An 18,951-nucleotide genomic window follows, 5' to 3' on the forward strand; every position below is an offset into this window, starting at 1 on the left:
AAATTTATTAGGTCATGGGGCCCTGTGCTGAGGACCAGCTTGCACAGGGCCTTAGCCGGTCTTGCATGTAATGACTAATAATAAATTTGGTGGAAATGTTCGATTTAATTTAATACATTTAAAAAATAAAAAATGAGCAAAAAGTAAATTAAATAAAATAAATGTTTAAGCCCGTTGGATTGACCCGAACCCAAAACTTTGGGCAAGGGTTGAACATTTCTTGACTCGTAGGGCCTGTTCACATTAACTGAAGTGAGCTGAACTGAACTGAACTGATTGCAGCTGAACTGAACTGAATTGAACTAAACTGAATAGAGCTGAAATGAATATTTTATGAGAGAAGGAAATTAGGAGCTGAAGTGAACTGAACTGATTGGAGCTGAACTGAACTGAACTGATTGGAACTGAACTGAACTAAACTGAACCGAACTGAAATTAAACCGAAGTGAACAGGCCCGTAATATGAAGTGACCCAATCTGAGATGACTCATAACCCGACCCTAATTGACAGGTCTACATAATAATAAAATTCTATTGGAAATTGAAGTATATTATTACATCGATTAGTATATATTATAAATGGATGTTTTACGCTTTAAACTACTTCCTTCGCTCAAAAAAATATTATGATATTAAAAATAAATTTTTATGATAATTTTATAGAATTATAATCTAATTATTTTTTTGAATAAAATCATAATTCAATTTGCATATCTGAAATATTGGTATTTTATCTAAAATAAAACTCTAAACTAACAACTTTATCCTAAAATTATATTCAAATAGAATTCTAAACTAACTTTTTTTTTTATCTTATGAAGTCTATTTAAATCTATCCAACGTGACGCGACACTTGGCGAAAAGTTGAAACGTCAAGTGTCGCTGCCTCGTGACCTGGCTAAAAATTTAGCGTTATATATTAGTTATATTCGTGTAGTTTTAACCGGTAGTACAAATGCTTACCATGTTGATTATTCACTTGTACCATTTATGTTTCTTTTCTTTTCAATGTTTGTGTTTTATACCAAAAGTATATGAGATACAACATCTGTTTTTATACTTGATTTCTTTAATTACTAATTTATAAAACACTATTGATGTATAATACTCCAGTTCTTATTAAATAAATGACACACTTGACTTTTTGCACTATTCACATACTAACATTGATCATCATTTTTAGAGTAACATATAAAAAATATATTCTTATATATTCTTATATGAAGAATTTTGTTAGATTGGTATCCCTACTACCTTATAAAAAATACAAGATTAATCTTATGAATAATGTGATGCCAATTATACCCTTCAAAATGTGTATTTATATATATATGCCCTCGTGAATTATGTACAAGTTTTTTTTAATCAATAGTGTTTGGACAATTATACCCTCTAAAATGTTTACTTACTTATTTACCCTTATTTATGATAATTACCTTTTTTTTTAACTCTTAAAAATAGTGTGTGGACATTTGTTTACATATTTTCTCTTATTATTGCTAACAACAACTAAATTTGTGATGTATGACCAAATCTAAAGAGTTTCGAATATGGCTAGCTATGCGCGAGCATCATGCGCGTTAGCTGCCCTAGTTTAATATAAAGTTCATAATATTCCCTTCGTGTTTTAATAAGTGTTATACTTATAAGGAAAATTTGCCAATACTACCGCGTATTAATGTCATTTTTAAAATTACTACTGCGAATTAAATTAGTTGTGAATTACTACAATAAAAAATTTTAAAAATTTGATTTTACTACTTGACACCACTTTAGGTATGACTTCAATTTTCTCCTTAATTCACGTTTAAAAATTAGTTAAGCATTTAAATGACAAAAAAAAAAAAAAAATCCCCTAACCCATGATTACCCCAGCTAAACTCAAACCCCCTTCCCTTTCTTTCTCTCGCATAATTTCACTATAACCCTCTAACCTTCAACCTCCTTGAAGAACACCACTCTACACATTGGTGTCACGAATCTTTTACTCTGTAACGATTCATTTACTTTGCAAAGTTGACAAGAAATTAAAGCAATGAAAAAAAAGAGGGATCACTGAAGTAGGAGGACCGAAAAGAAATAATTTACAATTTCAGGTTAGACTTTGTTGATAGCTTAATTCAAAGAAAAATCACATACATTATGCTAAATAAATATCTTAATTCAAAGAAAAATACAAAAGCCTAAGTTAATTAACCAAAACCATAATCTATTAACCTTAAAATTCGAAAACCCTAAAGATGAATTTATTAGAGGCGAATTACATATTCACTTGGAGCACTTAGAGGATGGATCGAAAGAATTAGTGTGAATTTGGAGCAAGAAGCTTGGAGGGTGTTTAACAATGGTGAAGGGAGGAAGATTAGTTAGCTAGAGTAACTAACCATGGTTTATGTTTAGGGTAAAAATACCCTAGACACGTGGCCCAATCAGAGAGGGACACGTGTCATTCTTGGAAAGGTCCAACATGGACCACTCCCCAGTTGACATGTGTCAGCCTCAGATGACAAGTGGAATGGCAGCCTTCAAGGCCCAATTCCCGAGAAAAGCTGCAATAGCGGCGCAGCCCATGAGGTTAGAATGACCTAATGAGTGCACATTCCAATGACCCTACAAATAGGGAGATTACCCCCATTTTGGGGACACCTTCATTTATTATAACATACCTACATTCTCTCACATCAGAGAAACACCTGATCTCAAAATCCGAGAAGATCTCACTTTTACCTTTTTCGCACCTTTTCATCTTCTACGACCAATACTAACTTGATCGTCAGAGGTGGAGCTCCTACCAACCGGAGTCTCCGTGTTTTGTAGGTATAGACCGCGCGAGACCAGTGTTGGTGACGTAACTCTCCCGAGGGACCAGAAAACACCCAAAACATTTGGCGCCGTCTGTGGGGAGAATACCTCTAAGATGGTTCAAGAGTCTGTACCGCCACCTGAACCCAGTCGGCCTAGAGTTGATGGAGATGTCTTCTCAGAGCAAGATACAAACAACGACTGTGAAGTAGAAACACATGTGGCCCCTGATGGATCACTCGTCTCTAAGCGCATCCATTCCAGGGATAAATTGGAGCGGAGCAACAATGAAGCTGGTCCCAATAGATCTACTAGACCACCGACTAGGGAAACCTAGACGGCAAGGGGTCAAGCTCTAGTCACCCGAGACGAACTCATGAAATTCATGACAAGTTTCAAGGGTGAAATCAAGGACCTGATCAACAAAAGGAAGGCTGGCTCTAGCAAGAGTCAGTCGGCCAAGAAGACTCCTCAAGCTAAGAGAAGGAAGCCGATCAGGGACAGGCAGCCTACTCCGCATCCAAAGGAGAAGGCTACGCCTGTAATTCATTGGTTGAAAGTTCTACTGCCCTAGAAGGGCACAAGAAAGGTCATCCGGCAAGTCCAATCGGATGGAAGCAAAAAATCATTCTTTGACGCTCGACACATCATCGAGAACAAGAGAAACCAACAACTGTCTGAGTCGGCTTCTACGTCGAGCTTCCCAGACAGCTTAAAAAACACTTCCGCAAGGAATTCTCAATCCTTGCATGAGAGCCATACAGGCGGTAAGACCATCCACTCTGGCCCTCAAATGATCAGGTCAGCACCGTTTGTGCCTCAGATGCCATACGGGCAATATGTCCCACCATTCATGCAGCTGGCCCTTTTTGGAGGATAGGCGGCATACAATGTCCAGCCCCTAGACAGGCAGCTCCGACTGCTCAGACTTGGTGAACAAACCTCTGCGTTCACCAGGGAAATAACCGAGGCGACACAGCCGGCCAAGGTTAAGAATGTCTGGGTTGGTGCCTACGATGGTACCACTAACCTTGAGGATCACCTAATGGCCTACACCAACCTTATGCACATGTAGGGGTTGGATGATGTCATGTGGTGCAGATGCTTCCTGGCTACCTTGAAGGGCATAGCTCAACAATGGTTTGGCAACTTGCCAGTCAGATGTATTAATAGCTTCAAGAGACTTGCCTTCTTGTTTGCTTCAAACTTCTCGATGAACATCCCTGCCAAGAAAACAAGTCTCGACTTGAGCACCATATGGCAGGGAGAGAGAGAAGGCCTTCGCTCCTACGTCAGGCGGTTCAATCTAATGAGAATCCAGATTCAAGGACTGTCTGACGAAGTAGCCTACATAGACTTCTTTAAGGGTCTAAAGGACGGGTCAACCTTTAAGTTTAACCTTGTTAAGAAGAGGGTCTTCACCCTCCAAGAGGCGCTAATGGAGGCGGAGAGCTTTATTCAAGCCACTGACCTCTGTTCGTCTAGCAATCAGTTAGACTCTAAAAAGTCTGACAAACAAAAGGAGAGTCGTTCTGCTCAGCCGGCTCAGAAAGTTGAAGAGAGGAAAAAGAGAAAAGAAGTTTGGGCGGTTGATGAATCTGATCAGCCGACCTAGAAGAAAAGGAAGGAATTTAAACCGTACGTCCCAAGGTACGAGTTTAATAAAGACTGCTACTCCATCCTTATGGAGATAAAGGATCGGCTGACCATTGAGAAGCCGAATCCAATGAAGAGTTTTGTCCAGTCACGGAACAAGAATAAATACTTCCACTTTCATGAGGATGTTGGCCATGACACCAACGACTATTATAGCCTCAAGCGGATGTTGGACCGTCTAGCTGACAATGGGGTGCTGAAATCTTACATCTTGAATTCCAAAGTGACTCTCAAGACGAATCATGGACAGTCGTCCAAGACTGCCCAGCCTGCTAGTAGTTTGGACATTGACAAAGAGTCGGTCTACACCATAGCAGGCGGGTTTGCTGGAGGTGGCCCGACCATTCGGGGCACCAAGGATCATCTAAAAAAGATGGTCAATGCTGTTGATGAGGGGTAGGCATCTACCAGCAGCACCTTCCCAGATGTCGTCATTACTGAGCGGGATCAGGGCAAAGTGCGCCGGCCGCATGACATCTCGGTTGTCATTGAATATAAGGTCGCCAACCAACTGGTTGGTCGAATCCTTATAGACACGGGTAGCTCCTCTGACATCATCAGCTATAAGTGTCTGTCCAAGCTGAGGTACAAGCTCGACAGCCTGCGCGACGTCTCCCACCCTCTTGTTGGTTTTGGGGGAGGATTCGTGCACCCAGTCGGACAAATTAACTTACCCATCTGGCTGGGGGAGGAGGAAAAAGGGCGACATATGGTCATCCGATTTTTGGTGGTTGAAGAGCTGACCGCGTACAACCTTATTTTGGGCCGTCTTACTCTAAACGAGTGCAAGGCTGTCATCATCCCAGCTCTCATGCTGATCAAGTATGAAAGGGATGATGGCTCTGTTGGCTCCTTGAACGGGGATCAGAAGACGGCTAGGGAGTGCTCTCTCTCAAACGTCAAACCCACAGCAGTAGCAGCCGGGCAGGGGAAGGAGCCAATAGACCTTGACGATGTCAAGAATCCTAATCCAGCCCCACCAGCCGCCAAGGATCCTGATCCAGCCCCACCAGCCGCCAAGAAAAAAAAAAACCTGATCAGCTGGTGGAGGTGAAGAAGGAGAAGAAATAGTAATCATTGACCGGGGAACGGTCAGATAAACTTCGTCCCCAGCCAGCTGGTGATCAGATTGATATTCCTCTGGATGACAGCCGCGCGTCCAGAGTGAACTGTTAAGGTGGGGACTGTTGCTTTTGCAAGGTTGGGTGTAGACTTGCACCTTCTGTTGAAGGAATTCAAAGACATTTTTGCCTTTGAGGTGGAAGAGATGCATGGCATCATCCTAGATCTCACTGTCCACAAACTTGTCGTTGATCCAAAAAAGAAGCCCATTTGGCAAAAGAAAAGACATCATGGAGAGGAGAGAAGTCAGGCGGCAGCTGCCGTGGTCAAAAAGCTATTAGACACAAGGTTCAATTGGCCATGTAACTTCCCAGATTGGGTTGTGAATGTTGTGCTTGTAAAGAAGCTGAATGGTACCTGGTGCATGTGTGTAGATTACACTGACTTGAACAAGGCATGTCCAAAGGACAGTTACCCACTTCCAAAGATCGACAGCTTGGTCCATCTACAGTCGGGCATGGCTTGATGAGTTTTATGGATGCCTACTCAAGTTTCCACTAGATTCTCCTGTGGAAAAAAAATCAAGAGAAGACAGCTTTCGTCACTGATTAAGGGTTATTCTGTTACACTATAATGTCATTTGGCTTGAAGAATGCGCCTGCTACTTTCCAACGAATGATTAATACTGTCTTCATTAATCAGACTGGGAGGAATGTAGAGGCGTACATTAATGACATGATAGTTAAATCCAAGGAGCAGGCGGAACATCTTGCTGATCTTCAAGAAACCTTCACCACACTCAGGCGACACAAGGTCATGCTCAATCCCAAGAAGTGTGTATTTGGTGTTGGGTCTGGGAAGTTTCTCTGATTTTTAATTGATCAAAGGGGGATAAAGGCCAACCCGAAGAAGATATAGGCGGTGATAGACATGAAGTCACCTCGCACTGTAAGGGAAGTTTAGAAACTTACCGGTTGCCTGGCTGCATTGGGGAGATTCCTCAGCCGGTCAAGTGACAAGTGCCTCTATTTCTTCCAAGCGATCAGAAAAAAGACAAGGTTTGAATGGGGGGATGATGCTGAGGCGGCCTTTCAGAAATTGAAAGAACATCTAAACTCTTTTCCAAGGCTTGTTAGCCCTCTGCCCAAAGAGACTCTCTACATGTACTTAGCCATCTCAGATCATGCCCTTAGTGTCGTTCTCCTTGTTGAAAGAGACGACATTCAGCTCTTAGTCTATTTTATTAGCCACGTGCTCAGAAATGTTGAATTACGGTACCCCATGGTTGAAAAATTTGGCCTTGCTCTTTACATGGCGATTAAGAAGTTACTTCCTGGCTCACCCGGTTATGGTCTACACAAACCAACCCCTCAAGCGGCCAATGAGAACCTTGGAGTCATTCGATAGGATGCTCAAATGGGCAATTGAAATGCAAAGTCTTGAAATCACTTTCGAACCAAAAAAGGCAGTGAAGGGTCAGGCGTTCGCCGACTTCATTGTCAAAATGACACGACCGATTGCACTGAACAATACTCATAAGATTTAGAAAGTGTATGTAGACAAGAGCTCTACCATGAACGGCTGTGGTGTAGGCGTAATTTGTCAGTCTCCTGAGGGGGACATGTATGAGTATGCACTACGGTTCAAGTTCTAAGCCTCAAATAACAAGGCAGAATATGAACCCCTACTAGCCGGTATTCGCATGTGTAAGGCGGTAAGGGCAACCAAAATTGACGCCTGCTCTGATTCACAGTTGGTCGTTAGCCAATACCATGGTAACTATGAGGCCACCCATCCGGCTATGATCAAATACCTTCAGGCGGTCAAGACTGAAGCTGGGACACTTGAAGAATTTCACCAAAGTCAAGTGCCCAGGTCTGAAAACAATCAGGCGGATGCATTGTCAAAACTGACATCATCCGCCTCCTGTGATACGCCTCGGTCAGTTTTCTGGAAAGTTATGGAAAAACGAAGCATTACTAAAGAAGAGCCCATTGGAGTACTTGACCAAAGATCTACCTGGATGGACGGCATCCGGGTATATTTACAAGATGGCACGCTGCCTGAATCACCACAGGAAGCGGCTGTCATGAGAAAACGAGTTGCAAACTTCGAGATGAGAAACGGAGAACTCTTCAAAACAGGTTTCTTGAAGCCGCTGTTGAAGTGTATTACCCCAGAAAAGGGAAAAGAAGTTCTCAAGGAATTGCATGCGGGATACTGCGCCTCTTATATAGGCGGCAGATCCCTGGCTGCAGGGCCAAGCGACAGGGTTACTTTTGGCCAACTCTCGAGTCAGATGCCATGGATATGGTTAGAAAATGTGACGAGTGCCAAAGATTTGGCAAGCTCATCCATCAAACGCCCACTGACTTGACAGCAATCCATAGCCCAGTCCCGTTTGCTAAATGGGGCATGGACATCATGTGTCTGTATACGCCTACACCTGGCGGAAATGGTACATTCTCATGGCTGTGGATTACTTCACCAAGTGGGTGGAGGAGGAGGTAGTAAAAAACATCAAGACAAAGGATGTCATCTCTTTCATTTGGAAGAACATCATCACCTGGTTCGAGGTACCTATGTCTATGGTTTTTTACAATGGCCCTCATTTTGAGACGCCTCAACTCAAGAATTGGCTGGGAGATAAAGGGATCTCACATTGTTTTGCATCAGTCGGCCGACTCCAAGCAAACGGCCAAGTTGAAGCCTTCAATAAAATCATCTCAGACGGCATAAAAAAGAAAATAGAAAGGGCCAGTGGTTTATGGGCTGAAGAATTGATTCATGTCCTATGGGCCATCCGGATAACCGAAAAAGGGGCAACCGGTGAGACCCCTTTTCTTATGGTTTACGGTGCTGAAGCCGTCTTGCCCATCGAGCATTATGAGCCGACTCTACAAGTCATGTTATACGATAAAGAGGCAAACTGGGAGGCCATGCGGTTAGCATTGGACTCACTCCCGGAACGCAGGGGCAATGCCACCTTGCGTCATGAGATTTACTGACTGAGAATGACCTGTGCCTACAACAAAAGAGTACACAAACGACCCCTGAAAGTGGGTGACTTTGTGTTACGTAAAATGGAGGCAACCGGTAGGGCCAATGAGCAGGGAAAGTTAACTCCTAATTGGGAAGGTCCCTGCCGGATTTATGAAGAAGTAAGAGACGGCACCTACCGCATGGAAACTCCAGACGGAAGGCGGCTGCCCAGAACTTGGAATGTAGATAACTTAAAAAAGTACTACTTCTAAGAATTGTAAATTTTTGTAAATAAAAAGCCTATCAATGAAAAGTTGCTTTTTGTTTCCAATTCTTTTAATTATTGCTTTATATACATCCAGAATGCCTAAAGTGCCGCCTGTGCAATGTGCAGACGACCCACTTTTACGTACTAAATATAAGCTAAGTTTAGAAACTTGGTGGCTAAACAGACGTCTTAGAAAGACATGAGGCCAATGGCCGGATGACATTCAAATTTATAAATCCGTTTGCACCAACATGAGTATGGCGTCTAGCGACGCCCATTCGGGTGAATTCGTCACAGAGAGCATCTCCCATTTAGGTGGCACATTGCTCTATAAACACATACAAATGACCGAAATTGAACGGCCTAATTAGCCAACTCATAGTCGTCTGACCAAAGTAATCTAAAAAGAACAATCAAATCCACGAGAACCGGATGTCAAAAGACATCAGCCGGTAATCGGTCGAAGTTCTAACTTAGATTATTTTCCAAAATTATACAAGTGTTCCTAATGAAGCAAACGGACATAGAGTATAATTGGATTGCAAACACCCCAGACGGTTGGAAGATGGTTCGATATAAGTATATAACTACTTAAACCGCCTAGGCCAACGGCTAATCCGCTTGTGCAATTGGACGGCTGTGTACTTGGTTTGGGGCAATCACTACTGTGATTGATTGACTTGGGAACATCTCATACTCTTTAAAGTATCAAAAGTTCCCAAACCAATCAATCAAACTTTGAAACCAACCACACAGCCACCCAGGGGCAGAGTACAGCCGGTTTGTCTATTGTCGCATGGTTTTAATAAGTTAGGAAAAATTCAGGTATATATGCAAAGATTTAAAATGAAAAAGTTGAAAGAATCAGAACAAATTAAACAAAACCAACTCAATCGGCATATTTCATAAACTTAACCTGACCAAATGGCCGGGTGATAATGTTAACTGGACATGCATCCAGGGAAATACAAAAAAGAGATTGTTGAATTACCCGACTCCTCAGTCGATAAAAAGTACAAAGATACACAGCACGCAGGCCGGAGAAAACATTTGGCGTACTGTCGCTGAAAACTTAAGGTTGCTGGGGTGGAGGCACCGTCTAGGTTTGGCTGGGCGGGAGGTCAGCTTCAGTTTGCTCAGGTCGAGCCTGGTTAGGGTCAACCGGAGCTTGGTCGTTTGGCTCTTCCCTCTCATCTTTCTCGTCTGAGGCAATCTCAATGCCTTGGGAGGAGGCCCACTCCTTGAAAAGAGGCGACGCCATCTGGTTTAGTTGTTGGGTATCATATACCTCAGTGGCATACTGATACCTCAAATTAAAGTACTCCCAATCGGTTTTTGGATCAACAAGACTCCAAGTTAGCTTTATACGCTCCTCACAATCTTTCTCGTTTTCCGCCACCAGCCGCTCCTGCTCTTTCTTGAGCTCAGCACCATACGCCGCCTGCATGTTGGCCATATCCACTTGGAGCTGCTTGATGTCTGCCATCAGCTTGGTGTTCTTTGTGTCAGCCGCCTCCAAGGTCTTAAGGTCAGACCTTGCATTTTTAAGCTCAAGCTCCAGGGTGTTGCCCTTGTTGGATGTCTCCACCGCAGCTGTGAGCTCTTTGATAAGCTCCTCCTATTGCATCTCCATGGCTTTAGTTTCAACCTCACCCATAATAGATCGATATTCAGCAAAGTTAAGGGCATCAGTCGCCCGTTTTTTGGCGTCTCTTACCTCCTCTTGCTTCTTCCTAAATGGGGTTTTCAAGCCATCTACCCTCGGCATTGCCTGAAAAAGCATAGGCGGTGAAAAAGAGTTAGCTAATTTTCTTGCAAAATTATACATCATGAAAAGGGTGCAAATTACCTCAGCCAACAGGGCAACGATGTGGTCAAAGTTGACCTACTCCAACCTAGGGAGCCGGTCCTTATCTGACCGGGTGAGAGTTCTCAACATCCGCCTGGCATACAGTTGTATGTCTGGCCATCTCTGGGATGTATCTGCACCAGAAGAAGGGTTTTGTGAGGAAGCAATATAGGCGGCACCAATATCATGTCGGCTGCCTGGCGAATCTCCAGACTGAGAAGTCTGGGATTTTACTCGCATCAAGTAGTCAAATGGCCAGGGGAGTTCTAGACAACATTTCATACCTAGAGTTCCAGACTGAGGGTCCCTTGCGCCCACAGCCGCTGCAGAATCGGATATAGCACCGGGTGGCATGCCACCCTTCGGCGTCTCAATGACGCCCGACTCTTTACTGCCTATTTCAGCACTCTCAGTGAGAGCCTTCAGGGCTTTTACCCCCGGTTGTTGGTCTTTTCTGCCTAGACGGCAAAGAAGATACAGTTTGGGTGGTTTGAGGTTTGGCTACCTTAGAGGGGACCTTCTTGAGATCCTCCGGCCGATTCCGTTTGAGCATCTTGGTAATCGACCGCGGAAACAACCTTGCTCCCACTCTGAGATAGGACAACTGGCAAGTTAGTTCGCTGAAAATAAATCCTTACAAGTTATGAGAACACGGGTCTTACCCCATCTTTCCTGGCCGCCGCCCAGGCCTTCTTTTGCTCCAGAAGATCCTTTCGGACCTGAGCTGCAAACATCAACCATTTCCAAAGCAATTGCTGCAAAGGGAAATCAACCGGTTAGATAAATGATAAATCAAGAAATGAAAAAGCAAACATGGTACTTAGACCACAGGCAGAGGGAAATGCCTCGTCCTTGAGCCACTCCAGATGAGGAATCCAGTACTTAGGTACAATTATTTCAGTCCCATCGTCAAGCGGCATTGTGGTCGTTGTGAATAAACCCGGCTCCATTATTTCCGCCCAAGCTTTTTCAAGAATATGCGGACGAGCACAGTTCCTTCCCAGCAGAGCTGGGTCCTTATTGTACCGGCAGAGGAACCGATTGTGATGCAAGGTTGGAGAAGATACTAAGTAAAACTTTTCCCTCCAGTTACTCCATTTGGACGCCTTATCCAGTCTCATCATATACTTCGGGAATGTGGTTAGAGTATACCACGCTCCCCACCCGCCTAGGGCACGACTCATATAATGCATATGAGCAAACGTCTCAAAGCTAGGCGTCACATTCTGCATCTTGCAGGTGGCAATATAGCTTAATATGTTAACTCACGAATTAGGTGTAAGATGCCATACACCTAGCTCATATCCCCTTAGGATGGCCCTTATTCCTCGGTGAAAGGGGAAGAGGAGACCGGCTTTGAATGCCGCCTCGTAGCAGCCGAAATAGTTCTCAACATGCTCGATATCATCATCCCAAGCCACCATCGCCTCCACAGGTGGCACCCTTATGTCCTTGTTGTCCCTTATTGGGTGTTTATCTTTAAAGGCCTCAAAACTACCCTCTAAGGTGGCAATATCCTTGGGGGACATGCCCATTTCAGTTGGGTTGGGTATAGACGGCACCTTTAAGCAGAGGTGAATCCTTCGTTGTCTGACTCTTCTAGAATCCCATCACTAGGAGTGGTGGGGGCATGCGGAGTGAACTCTGCTTGCTCATCTGATTCCTGATACTCCCCGTCTGGGGTTACTTCATCAGCAGGCACTTCCATAGTGCGCCTTCTCCTTCTTGGCTTTATAGCCGTCTGTTTAACCCTTGCCATTGTGTCCTGTACAGACACAGAGATGGTGGGATTCGGGGATGAGCAAAGCAGGTCCATATACCCAAAGACGACACCCCCAGTTCTAGACTTAGCCGTACTAGGAGACCGGCTGACTACTGTCCTAGGCAGTGCCGTGTGTGTTGATGGTGAATCCATTTATTGGAGAAAGGGAGAGACGGTTACCTTTGTAGAACTCTGAAAATGTCTTAAGCGGTGGCCGGCTGTGTCCACGCAAATTGCAGATGGAAATATTTCTGGAAAGCAGCTACAGGCGGTAACAGGGTGTCTCTCTCTAGAAAACTCTTTCTCTTTCTCTCTCTAGACTTGTAAAATGGGTCAACAATGAGGGAGAGGGGGGGGGGGTAAAACCCTATTTATAGAAGGGTTAAAACGGGGGCATCCTTGTCACTTTAATCGAAGGTGAACCATTTGTTACTATTCACCACTTATGGGGGGACGTGTGTCACAAACGCCCCATGGCCTGCCACGTCACCCCTGTGAGGGGAAAATGTTTAGGGTAAAAATATCCTAGACACGTGGCCCAATCAGAGACGGTCACGTGTCATTCTTGGAAAGGTCCAACATGGACCACTCCCCAGTTGACACGTGTTAGCCTCAGATGACAAGTGGAATGGCGGCCTTCAAGGCCCAATTCCCTAGAAAAGCTGCAACAGTGGCGCAGCCCATTAGGTTAGAATGACCTAATGAGCGCACATTCCAATGACCCTATAAATAGGGAGATTTCTTCCATTTTGGGGACACCTTCATTTACTACAACATACCTATATTTTCTCACATCAGATAAAACATTTGATCTCAGAATCCGAGAAGATCTCACTTTTACTTTTTCCGCACCTTTTCATCTTCTATGACCAATACTAACTTGATCGTTGGAGGCGGAGCTCCTACCAACCGGAGTCTCCATGTTTTGCAGGTACAGACCTCGTGGGACCAGTCTTGGTGACGTAACTCTCCCGAGGAACCGGAAAACACCCAAAACAGTTTAGGGATTTTTTTTGGGTCGTTTAAATGGTTAATCAAAACTCCGCCAGTGGGTTTCCCGCTGCCAGTCCCAAGCCTGGATAAAGGAGGAGGGTTACGGTAGGCCAGTGACAGCCAGTATAAAACTTCGTCACATCCCATGACATGAGCCAAACAGATATTTTCGTGGGGGCGTTCCCTACTCAGCGACGCGCTGCACTTCCTAGACCCGGGTGTAGTGATAAGTATGCAAGGGTTGCTAGGTCGTCGCCCAGAAGCGACGCGCCACATTGCCCGAGTGTGGTGTCAAATGAGCAAGGGCGTGCCATTGGGGCGTTCCCTACTGAGCGACGCGCTGCACTTCCCAGACCCGGGTGCAGTGATAAGTATGTAAGGGTTGCTAGGTCGTCGCCCAGAAGCGACGCGCCATATTGCCCAATTGTGGTGTCAAATAATCAAGGACTTGGAGTTGGGATCAGGAGGGAGCGTGGGAGAAAAGAATTTAGTTTGCGGATTGGTTCTTGGAATGTGGGGTCTCTTACGGGAAAATCAGCAGAATTGGTAGAAGTAATGAAAAGACGACGCGTGAACATCATGTGCCTCCAAGAGACAAGATGGACAGGAGAAGGAGCTCGAGGCTTGGTTTTGGGGTATAAGGTATGGTATGTTGGGCAAGAAACGAGCCACAGAACAAGGAATGGTGGAGCTAGGAACGGAGTTGGTGTGGTTCTCGATGAGAGGTTGGCAAAAGAGGTGATCGAGGTCTATCGGAAGAACGATAGGTTGATAAGGCTGAAGTTGCTATGTGGCAAGGAGATTGTGAATGTTATCAGTGCTTATGCTCCCCAAGTGGGTTTAGATGCAGAAGAGAAACGACAATTTTGGGAGGACCTAGACGAGGTGGTGCAGGGTGTCCACCACTCAGAGAAGTTATATATTGGAGGGGATCTAAATGGGCACGTTGGGGCGAGCCGAGATGGCTATGAGAGTGTCCATGGAGGCTTTGGGTATGGGCAGAGGGACGCCGGTGGTGAAGCTATTATGGATTTTGCCCAATCATATGATTTAATTTTGGCTAATACTTGGTTTAAGAAGAGGGATTCACACTTGATAACTTTTCGGAATGGAGCAAATGCAACTCAAATAGACTTCCTGCTCACAAGGAGCATAGATAGACAAAGTTGCATAAACTGTAAGGTTATCCCAGGGGAGAGTGTGGTCACCCAACACCGGCTATTGGTAATGACTATTCGTCTGAAAGAGAAGGCGAAGAAAAAAGTTAGACAAGAAGAACCAAGGATAAGATGGTGGACCCTAAGGGATGCAAAAGCTAAGGTTTTTACAGAAAAGGTAATTGAAGAAGCGGATTGGGATGGAGAGGTGGATCCGGACATGACCTGGTTACGAATGAAGAACTGTTTCCTAAGAGTGGCCAAAGAGGTCTTAGGGGAAGTAAGGGGAAGAACTTCGGTACAGAGAGATACTTCGTGGTGGAATGAAGAGGTGAAAGCAGTAATTAAGCAAAAAAGGGAATGCTATCAAGCCTTAGGAAAATGTAGGAGTGATGAAACCTTTGCAGCGTATAAGGAGGCTAAGAGTAAGGCAAAGGCAGCTGTTCGCCAAGCAAAAGAAAAGGCATATCAGGAGGTTTATGAAAAGCTTGATTCCAAGGAGGGAGAAAGGATCATTTATAAGATGGCAAAGAGAAGACAAGAGGCAAGGAAGGATATTGGCATGGTGAAGTGTGTCAAAGATAAGAACCAAATGGTCCTAGTGCAAGAGGAGGGCATCAAGGACAGGTGGAAGGGGTACTTCGATGAATTATTTAATGGAAGTAATGGAGTTGTGATAGGAGATACCTCTATGAGTGATGAAGAAATCAACATGGAGTATGTGCGAAGGATTAGGAGAGTAGAGGTGGAGATTGCACTGAGGAAGATGAAACCTAAGAAGGCGGTTGGCCCTGATGGGGTACCGATAGAGGTGTGGAGGTGTTTGGGTAAGATTGGTATTGATTGGTTAACAAACCTTTTCAACAAGATATGGACGGCTACAAGGATCCCACAAGATTGGAGGAAGAGCACCTTGGTCCCGGTTTATAAAAACAAAGGAGACGCTCAAGATTGTTCTAACTATCGAGGAATTAAGCTTATGAGCCATACTATGAAGTTGTGGGAAAGGGTGATTGAACAAAGGTTGAGGGCATGCACAAGCATTTCAGATAACCAATTTGGTTTTATGCCTGGGAGATCTACTATGGAGGCAATCCATTTGATAAGACAAATGATGGAGTTTTATAGGGTAAAGAAGAAAGATCTTCATATGGTCTTTATTGATTTAGAGAAGGCATATGACAAGGTGCCAAGAGAGATACTTTGGTGGGCAATGTTGAAGAAAGGTATCCCACGAAGGTATGTAGACCTAGTTAAGGATATGTATCGGGATGTGTCAACAAATGTGAGGACATGCGGAGGGTTGACAAAAGATTTCCCTATTACAATCGGATTGCATCAAGGGTCTGCATTAAGCCCTTTTCTTTTTGCAACGGTTCTAGACGAATTAACTAGACCAATTCAAGATGAGGTTCCATGGTGTATGCTGTTCGCAGATGATATCGTTTTGGTGGATGAGACTAAGGATGGGGTTAATGTCAAGTTGGAGCAATGGAGGCAAAGGTTGGAATCTAGAGGGTTTAAGCTAAGTCGGAGTAAGACTGAATATTTGGTATGTCGTTTTGGCACTCAGAGGGGGACAAGCAATGAAGTGGTGAGTTTGGATGGAAAGGATTTGACCATGAGTGAATGTTTTAAGTACCTAGGGTCGATCATCCAGAAGAATGGTGACATTGATCAAGACGTGACCCACAGGATTAAGTCAGGGTGGCTTAAATGGAGAGCGGCCACGGGAGTGCTATGCGACCGCAGCATTCCCTTAAAGTTGAAGGGAAAATTCTACAGGACTGCCATAAGACCAGTGTTGCTCTATGGTACAGAATGTTGGGCTTCTAAGAAAGAGCATATTAAAAAGATGGAGGTTACGGAAATGCGCATGTTAAGGTGGATGTGTGGAAACACTTTAAGAGATAGAATCAGAAATGAGGTTATTCGCAAGAAAGTAGGTGTGGCGGGCATTGTAGATAAATTAAGGGAAAATCGTCTGCGTTGGTTTGGACATGTAAGACGGAGACCCGAGGGTGCACCGGTGCGAAGAGTGGAAGAGTGGGACCATGGAGGGATTAAACGAGGAAGAGGGAGACCAAAGATGACTTGGTTGGAAGGAGTGAGGAAGGATATGAAGTGCATGGATTTACGTGAGGATGAAGTTTTGGATCGTAAGGGATGGAGGAGAAAGATTTATGTTGATGACTACACGGAATAATCAAATTTGGTTCATGTTAGCCGACCCCACTTTTGGGATTAAGGCTTTGATTGATTGATTGATTGATTGATTTAAATGGTTAATCAAGTGTTAAACGTGGGTTAAGGGAAAAAATGAAGTCATAAATGGCCTTAAGTGGAATCTAGTAGTAAAATCAAATTTTTAAAAATTTTTACGGTAGTAATTCACAAATTTTTTAATTCACGGTAGTAATTTTCAAAATGACATTAATACGCGGTAGTAATTGGCAAATTTTCTTACTTATAAAATGTAGCTATATTTCAATAAGTGTTACACTTTAACTTTTGTCAAAAAGCTACTCGTACATTATAATATTATAATCCCTCCGTCCCAAATTACTCGCAACGTTTTGACTTTTTGCACTATTCACACATCTCACTTTGACCATCTTTTTTAGCTATTATATGAAAGTCAATGTAGTCATGTAAGTTGTTGTTGAGTCTATTTAAATATATAGTCTCTTAATATAAACTTTTTCTAACTTTTATAAATATATAATAAAAGATATTGACGGTCAAATATATGCATCGGCAAGCGTGTCCAGTCAAGTTTTCTTTTTCTCTTAGCCCACTAAAACCCACTACAAGTACTACTTATTATTATTATTATTATTATTATTATTATTATTATTATTATTATTATTATTATTATTTATTTTCTCTCATATTTATTAATTTTCAATAAATTATTAAGCCCACTAATTATTTTTAAAATTTTTTAATTATATGGGAATTTACTTTCCATGGGAATTAAATACCTACATTTAATTCCTAGGAATTGTCTAACTTGTTTGGTTGGGATGAAGGAAGTTGCAAATGGAACTTTCACTTGCTTAGGGGGGTTAGGTAATTAACTTCCCATATTTTGTGAAAAGTCACAATTCTCATGAATTTGCAATTCTCATATTTACATATTTTATTGTCAACCAAACAACTCATCCAATTTTCAATTCCCATGATTTTCCACTTCTACCCTTTTCTTTGTGCAACCAAACAAGCCCTAAGTCAATTAAATTCCCTAAACTATTTTGTCACTCAAAGTGTAACATTTATTAAAACACAAAGAGACTATCAACTTTTTAATAATTTTATTAAAATTTAATCATATACTCCTTGCATTTGAGTTCAAAGTAGTACATTAACATACGAGTTTATATCAAGTTTAGAGGTGGACATCGTGCCGTACCGGGCCACCACGGGCCGTGCCTAGTGGTGGCTCGTGCTGTGTCGTGCCTACATTTTGGCGGACTGTGCCGTGCCGAGCCCACGGCACGGCACGACTCACGTGCCCGGCGTGCCGTGTCGAGTCGGTCATTGTGCCGCCCATGTTTTTTTTTTATTTTAAAGAAATCAATATATTGTTTTTGGACCACTTTTAATGTGGATACACTATTTAAATAATTTTATTAATTTACTAGTTTTGTGCGATGCTCAGGTTGTTTATTAAATTTTGAGATAAATTTTTAATCTATATGTCAAATTTCAAAATATATCTCTAATACAAAATTAGTTAGGAATTAATGTACTTTTGTGACGATTTAAACATGTAGTAGGCATGTAAATGACTAATAATAATATTAGTATTTTTTTGAGGGTTATAATCTAATATTTTTTTGAATAAAATTATAATTCAATATATATATATATATATATATATATGAAATATTGGTATTTATCGAAAATAAAACTCTCAACTAACAATTTTATCCTAAAATTCTATCCAAATTTGATTGAAAATAGAATTCTAAACTATTTTTTTTTTAATGAAGTCTATCTAAATATATCCAACGTGGGGCGACACTTGGCGAAAAGTTAGAATGTCAAGTGTCACTGTCTCGTGGTCTGGCTAAAAGTTTAGCTTTATATATTAGTTATATGATGTGTATGTTATTTTACTATTATATTATTATTGTTATTTTTATTATTATAGTTTTTTTTTTATTGTTTATGTTATTTTTATTATTAATTTATTTGAAGCAGCAAATGGGTAGTCGTTTTGCATGGGTTGTGCCGTGCTTGGCCGTGCCATGTGTCGTGCACTCGTGCTCGCAGGCTGTGCTCGCGGGTCAAAGTACCGTGCCGCCCTTGGATTCGTGCCGTGTCCTTGTCGAATTTTCGAAATCGTGTTCACGACACGGCCCACGACCTACTCCTCGGCCATCGTGTCGTGTCGTGTCGTGCCGTGCCGTTGGGG

Source organism: Chenopodium album, chromosome 16 (genome assembly GCF_948465745.1).
Source record: "Chenopodium album chromosome 16, dcCheAlbu1.1, whole genome shotgun sequence".
NCBI classification, from domain to species: domain Eukaryota; kingdom Viridiplantae; phylum Streptophyta; class Magnoliopsida; order Caryophyllales; family Amaranthaceae; genus Chenopodium; species Chenopodium album.